The sequence below is a fragment of the Ceratotherium simum genome, chromosome 16 (genome assembly GCF_057802395.1).
Source record: "Ceratotherium simum simum isolate JZ-2026a chromosome 16, ASM5780239v1, whole genome shotgun sequence".
In the NCBI taxonomy this organism is placed as follows: domain Eukaryota; kingdom Metazoa; phylum Chordata; class Mammalia; order Perissodactyla; family Rhinocerotidae; genus Ceratotherium; species Ceratotherium simum.
In genome coordinates, this window is record NC_141915.1 from 39,747,620 (window position 1) to 39,755,350 (window position 7,731).

Consider the following 7,731-nt stretch of genomic DNA (forward strand, 5'->3'; position numbering starts at 1 on the left):
TCAAAGGGCTAATTTTCTATTGGCTGGGAATAATAAACATGAACCAATAGGAATGTAGCAAGAGACAGGTCACGCCACGATGCCTTCTGGGAATTGTAGTTTCCTGGACTGGGCTAGCGAGGAAGCTAAGGGACTAAGCTAGTAACCGCGCATTGTTTCTCTCCTTTAGGGAAGGACAGGGAGAGGCTGAAGCATCACGGAGACTCAGACCGCGAGCGGGGGGGGCTCTCGAAAAGCGGTTCGCGATCAGACGTGGCCCAATGACGTCACTGTCGACCCGGCCTTTAAATTATATTCCGACACCCTTTCGTTACCCGCTACTTAGTAGGCACAGCTAGTGTGTGGCGTTGATTCAGCAATACGTTTTCTCTTTCCTGGCCTTTTCTTGCTCTCCTAAACCCCTGCGCCTATCAGAGTTGTTCTCATTTCCACACCTGTATTCCAGAAGCGACACTGAGGCTTGGTCAGTTGCACACACATCACTACTTCACCCCCAAATTTGGCAGTCCTCCCAGAATCTCCTGGCCCTCCAACTGCTTGAATACAGGGAGAAGCAAGGAGGAAAGTAAGGAGGAAACTGAGGTTAAGGTTATCAAAAATAAGGAAAGTCTGAAAAACCGTCATAGCCAAGAGGGCCTAAGGAGACATGATGACTAAATGTAACTCGGTTCACTGGATGGGATCCTGGAACAGAAAAAGAACATTAGGTGAAAACTAAGAAATATAAATAAAGCATGGACATTAGTTAATAATAATGTATCAATATCGTTTCATTAATTGTAACAAATGTATCGTACTAATGTAAGATGTTTAAAAAAGGGGAAATTAGGTGTGGGGTATGTAGGGATCCTCTACTATCTTCAAATTTTTTCCTGTAAATCAAAAACTATTCCTAAAAATAATGTTTCTTAACAATGTGATGTCTTGGGCTGGCCCCGTGGCTTAGCGGTTAAGTGTGCGCGCTCCGCTGCTGCCGGCCCCGGTTCGGATCCCGGGCGGGCACCGACGCACAGCTTCGCCGGCAGTGCTGAGGCCATGTCCCACATACAGCAACTAGAAAGATGTGCAGCTATGACATACAACTGTCTACTGGGGCTTTGGGGGAATAAATAAATAAATAAAATTAAAAAAAAAAAACAATGTGATGTCTCACTTATCCTTTGGAACCATATTGTAGATAATTATGTCCAGGGTTTAAGGCATTAGCTCTTGTTCCCCCACCCCCAACCCCACAGTGGGAAGCCCAAAAGCAAATGCTACCCACCTCTGGCTCCAACATCTTTTTTTTTTTTTTTTAACTTTATTTATTTATTTTTCCCCCCAAAGCCCTAGTAGATAGCTGTATGTCATAGTTCCACATCCTTCTAGTTGCTGTACATGGGACTCGGCCTCAGCATGGCCAGAGAAGTGGCGCATCGGTGTGCGCCCGGGATCCAGGCCCGGGCCGCCAGCAGCGGAGCGCACGAACTTAACCGCTAAGCGACGGGGCTGGCCCTGGCTCCAACATCTGAGCCTCCCTGTACACAGCCTTCATCCCTGCCCTGTCCTGTGGACAAGTCGTCCCTAACATTTACAACTATGGACAAGAATAATCATGGAGTCACCCACCCAATGTCCTGCCACCCCTATTTTGAGCCTCCCCATCCCATACCCCCATGAGTCCAAGATCCATCCATATTCCCCAACGACCATTCTTTGGCCACCCTTTCAGTGGTAAAATCAGTCCTCAGAAGGATGAATCCGGGAGAGCAGCCTACTCAGGCTCTAGAAACAAACTTGTGGCCCTTAGGGCAGAGAATAACAGGATCCTGAGTATCTGGAGCATAGCCTAAACAGGGAGAAAAGGACTCCTGTTCTGAAGGGGAGACTGCAGCTGGAGGAGGGCCAAGTCACATCCCTCTAAGGTCATTACTGCCTATGGCCTTTTTCCCTCCCCATACACCCACCCATACCCCCCTCCATTCTGCTCCCTTTTGTGCCTGCCCAAGTGACACCAGTGGTGAATAGTGTTTATATAAAACAGCTGCCAAATATGTGTAGCCAAAGCTTCCAAAGCAGGAAGGAGGGAGAACCCATACTCCTCATATTTAACCTCCAAACTCCCCCAGCCACACAGACACACTTGAGACGCCACCAACCCTGTTTCTCTGCAGTCTCTCACAAATCTGGGCTCCCTTCTTCTCCCAGGCCCCTCACTCTACCTTGCCGGCTCTCTTCCTCTCATTCTTTTCCTGCTCCTGAAGCCGAGGGTCCCCTACCTTGAGTCATTCCTGGATCCTACAGCTCCTTTCCCATCCCTCATAGCCCAGATTGCCCCTCTTGGAGAGAGGCTGTCAACTTTGTGACTGTTCCTAACCGAGTTAGTAGGTGTTGGGTCCAGTCCACATGAGAGTGGGGAATACTTGGGCCCTGAGGATAGTGATATTCTGAGCTCAAACCATCCCCCTCTGACAGGAAGCCTGGTAGATCTCTGGGGGGGAGGATGCCTCTTCCCCACTTTACAGTGACAGGGAAGTGGCTTTTGTAGTCAGGCCATCTGCCTTCCCTGTCCCCCCACCTCTCACCAGTAGTCCTTTCTCTAGGCTTGGCAGGGTTTCCCCAAGGACTGGACTCCTAAGGGAGTACAAGGACTCTCTTAGTTCTGGGCAAGGGCCATTTTCGATTTCTCTACTTTGTCCTGACTATCTAGTCTGCAAATATGAGAGACAGCCTTTCCCGTACACCACCTCTTCCCTACACAACACAATAGCTTCCTAGGACCCGCAAGCTCTCTGGCTTGCTGACCACAAAGACGGGACTCTATGATGATCCTCCACTGTGTGAGTGAAGTGATGCTGACATCCCCTTTGGCTATACAAGGAACTCTCCGCCCATACAGCTCCTCTCAAAAACCCCTCTTACTTACTCCACTTTCTTTTGCTGTCCATTTCTTCTCCCTCAGCACTGATAGCGGCTGAGCTCCCACCTCTGCTCTCTTAGCCCTGAGCCCTACCCTCTTCATCTTGTTGACTGATCTGGCTGGGGAAGGGGTCTGGCTAGAGAAGAAGCACAGGTGGAAACCAGCCAGCCAGAGTGACATGGCAACACTGGAGCAGTAGCAGCAGAGGAGCTAGGCCAGAGTGGGGACTTGGGTTGGGGTAAGAGGCTGGGAGGAACAGGGTTTTTTGTACTCAAGGGGACAGGGACATTCATTATCTAGGCTAGAAAGAAGTATCCATGGCAGATTGGTTCCAGGAACTCTCGCATATACCAAAATCCATGGATACTACACTTACACTATAAAATGGTGTAGTACATTGGGCTGGCCTGGTGGCATAGTGGTTAAGTTCACGTGCTCCATTTCAGCGGCCCGGGGTTCACAGGCCCAGATCCTGGGTGCAGACCTATGCACCACTCGTCAAGCCATGCTGTGGCAGGTGTCCCACATAAAATAAAGGAAGATGGGCACTGATGTTAGCTCAGGGCTAATCTTCCTCAGCAAAAAGAGGAGGATTGGCAAAGGATGTTAACTCAGGGCTAATCTTCCTCACCAAAAAAAAAAAAAAAAGGTGTAGTACAATGAATACAGTCAGCGCTCTCTATCCTCGGGTTTCCCATCCTTGGATTCAACCAACCGCGGGTACTAAACCTGCGGACAACAAGGGTCAACTGTATAAGGAAAAGTGGCAAGAGTCTATACCCAGAAACACTGAAATACTTGGTAAGCATACAAGGCACAGAAGGTTTCAGCTTCCCTTCTCTCCACAGGGAAACTGAGTCATTCCCCTCCCCTAACTGGAACGTTTTCCTTTGGAAGCTTGCCTGGGTCTCCCCACTATGGGATGGGGAGTTAATTGGCAGCAGGTGGATGGGGAAAGAAAGAGTCGTTCCCACACACTCATACACAGCTGGTTCCAAATCAGTTCCCTTCTCCCATCGGTCCCCACGTCAATCCCTGCTTTCTATCTATCTGGGGGAGAGGAGAATGGGGGAGAGACCTACATGGTGGCCCCACCTCAGGGACAGCTCCTGGACCCCCCAAGTTCCCTGTCTCTATCTTCCCACTGCCCCCACAGAAGAGCTCCAGAAAGAGACCAGCCAGGATGGTGAAAGAAAGAATTTGAACCAGTCCTTGGAGTATTTCTTCTCTAACACCCTGAAGGATGCCTTCCCTCTCCACATTCCCAGCGCAAAGAAGAAGTGAGGGGGCTGGCCCTGTGGCTTAGCGGTTAAGTGCGCGCGCTCCGCTGCTGGCAGCCTGGGTTCGGATCGCAGGCGCGCACTGACGCACCGCTTCTCCGGCCATGCTGAGGCCACATCCCACATACAGCAACTAGAAGGATGTGCAGCTATGACACACAACTATCTACTGGGGCTTTGGGGGGAAAAATAAATAAATAAAATCTTAAAAAAAGAAGAAAAGAGGGGCTGCGATCCTGAGGACTGGACAGTGGCAGGGAAGGGAGGCCAGTCTGCCATTTCTTTTTTTTTTTTGTGAGGAAGATTAGCTCTGAGCTAACATCTGCCAATCCTCCTCTTTTTCCTGAGGAAGACTGGCCCTGGGCTAACATCCATGCCCATCTTCCTCTACTTTATATGGGACGCTGCTATGGCATGGCTTGACAAGCGGTGCGTTGGTGCGCGCCCGGGATCCGAACCAGCGAACCCCAGGCCGCCGCAGCGGAGCACGCGCACTTAACCGCTTGTGCCACAGGCCTGCCCAGGCTGCCATTTCTTTTGCACCACATCTCCCTCCAGGCGCTGAGAGCTACTCTATCCTCTTGGCCTCCACACCAGCCTGTCCCATCATCCCCTTTAACTGGACCGAGAGGGCTGCAGTGTGGTAAGGCCCAAACTCTATGGTAAAGGAGACTGCCCCCCGTCTCTCCTTTCGTCTCTCCTCCTGGCAAAGGCAAAGTGAAACCAGAACCTGGCACATAATAAATGCTCAAAAAAATGAATGAATAAAAGTAGGAGAAACCCTGAAAGACAACCTGGAGAAGGTGTCGGCTTCTTTTTCCACTTCTTGCCTCAGCTACCAAAAACAAGGCTCAGCCAGGCCTGAGTCCCTTCCCTGGCTACCTCATTTGTGATTCATAACCAGGGCACCTGATGGGACAAAAGTGATTGACAGGGGGGCATTAAGTGGCCACTTTACTCTTAGCAGGGCAATTGTTGGCTAACTTCCCAGTCTTTCATCTTTGCTAGCCACTTGATCCCCAATTCCCATAAAATGGCCCCCCTTTCCTCCATTTCCACCATTTTTTCTTGATTGAAAGATCACTAAAGGGTGAAACACCTGGGTTTTAGGTTCTCTTAGCTGGTGGTTCCTCAGTTTCCTCTGTTGTCTTTTTTTCCCCCCCCAAAGCCCCAGTAGATAGTTGTATGTCATAGTTGCACATCTTTCTAGTTGCTGTATGTGGGACACGGCCTCAGCATGGCCGGAGAAGCAGTGCGTCGGTGTGCGCCCGGGATCCGAACCCGGGCCGCCAGCAGCAGAGCGTGTGCACTTAACCGCTAAGCCACGGGGCTGGCCCTCCTCTGCTGTCTTTCCAGAACTCCCCAATAAGGGGGGCTGTGTCTGCAGAGTCAAGGGGTGTCTGCTGGACACCTTATCACTTGCTGACATCACCCAGAGCCCAGGTGGTCAAGAGGAGATGGGGGAGGGGAATTATTGAGGCCCAGGCCACAGAGCTAGTTCCAGGGCAGGCTGGTAGAGGGACTGTCCCCTGTTCCCCCAAACTGCTTGGGGCTTATTGGCAGGGGTAGAGGATGCTGTGTGGGGTCTTGGCTTCCAGGCTTATAGGGGAAGCTTTTCAGGAAGATATCTGGATCCCCTGGTTCTAGGGGTGGGAACATTGAGAAATCTTGGGGTGCTTCCTAGCAACAATCTGGGAGGGAGGGAAGGAAGAAGAAAGAGAAGGAGGGGCTTGGGCATAGCTGCTCCTATGGGAGCCCAGAGAACAGGCTGTTCCTGCTGCCTCCTTGGCAACCAAAATCTAAGAGGGAGAGGGCCAACAGGCATATCCCCTTGGAGGGTCTCTATCCATCCTCACTTGTGTCCCACCCTCCTGCTCTCCTGATGGACTCAGCCCTGAAGCAGAGGTTGGTGGGGGAGGGGGTGGAGAATGGGAGGAGACAGCTCTGGTGGGGTTTCACAGCAAGGAGAAAACACGAGCTGAGAATGAAATGGCTCTGAGAAGAGCTAGAAGCTTCAAGAAATGGGGGTAGGCAGGGCGAGTGGGGTGGAAATAGGGATGATGCAACACTGGCAGGGGCTATAAGCCCAGACCTGGGCTGGATCCTGGCATCTGGCCAGATGCCTGTTTTGGAGGCAGTGTGCCCTTCACTTTGCCCTTGCCCAGGTCTGTTAGCAGCCCATACTGGGAGCCAAGGAAAGGGAGAGAGATAAGGAGAAGATGGAAATGGTAAACTCTCATCTTTGAGTTCAAGGCGCCCTATTCTGCCCCTGGGGTAAAAAAAGGTGGATCAGGAGGCACTTCATTTTCTATGGCTCTGGGTCTAGGATTTCAAAAAGTCTCCCTTACCCAATATCATTAGGGCCTTTTGTCAAAGAGAAATGTGGTGAGGGAAGCCAGAATGGAGAGGAGACAAACCATTACACTTTCATCTGCACCCTCTGGACTCTGTCACCCTGCCCTAATCCTCTGCTAGACCTCTCCATTGCCCCCTGGTTCTGCCTGATTGATGCAGAGCATAAATGTAGCTCATCTCATAAATGTATCCTACGCACTGGGATTCTGTCCCAACTACTTGGGCAGCCCAATCTCAAGAGACTATTTCCACACAGGGTAGAGCACACACCCTGAGCATTGCACACGGCAGCCTTGCTCTCCAGGGTTTCAGCCAAACCTGGTCACTGAGGAGGTGGCATCGACTGGCAGACAGCCACCCTCAGTGCACCTCACAGTGCACACTGCCCTGACTCTACACGATGCAGCCTCCTGCCCCACACTGCAGCTGTTGCATGTCCACTGCAAGCCCAGGCTGAACCCATAGGTTCACTTACTACATGCTGACTCTGCACACTGCAGCCTCAATTCCCTGCTACAGCTGCCACTGCACAATGTAGGCTCCCTTCACCCACTGCATACCTCTTATCACCACCACTCTACTCTGCATCCCGTGGTTTTCATCCCAGCTGCCCTTCTCATCCCCATGATTCTGGGGATCCCAAGAGAAGCACTCCCTTCTCCCCCATGCATTGCAAACCCCAGTACCCCCTGTAAGAGAAGTGGCTCCAACAGAGCTGAGGATGCAGGTGGCTGAGACTAAGACGAGCAAGGGCAGCCCAACTCAGACAGGCTGTTGGTCAGAACGCCACACTAACGAATGGATTCTGCCCAGGATAATCTGGGCGACTGGTAGAGTAGTTCCCCTTAACACACACATAACCCTCCCCAAGAGTGAATTGTGGAGACAGGGCCCCGCCCTGGGAGCCATGGGAAGGCTGTGGCCCCTGCTGGTAAAACTGGGCTAATGACAGCAGGGGAACCGGTGGGGCCAGGGGGGTGCTAGGGTAATTAGAGCTCTGCCTGGTGCTGGGAGATCCTGAGATGAAAGGGGCTGTGGCGTCACTGGGATAGCTTTATGTCCATGAATGCAGGTGTGTGTGCGCATGGGGGGTGGGGCTGGCATGGTGGAGACCTGTCCTTTGGGGAAGGGGATCCATTTTTATGCAGCCTGCCGTCCTCCTTAGATTGGCCCTGGTACCATTTGGATTTTGATGGG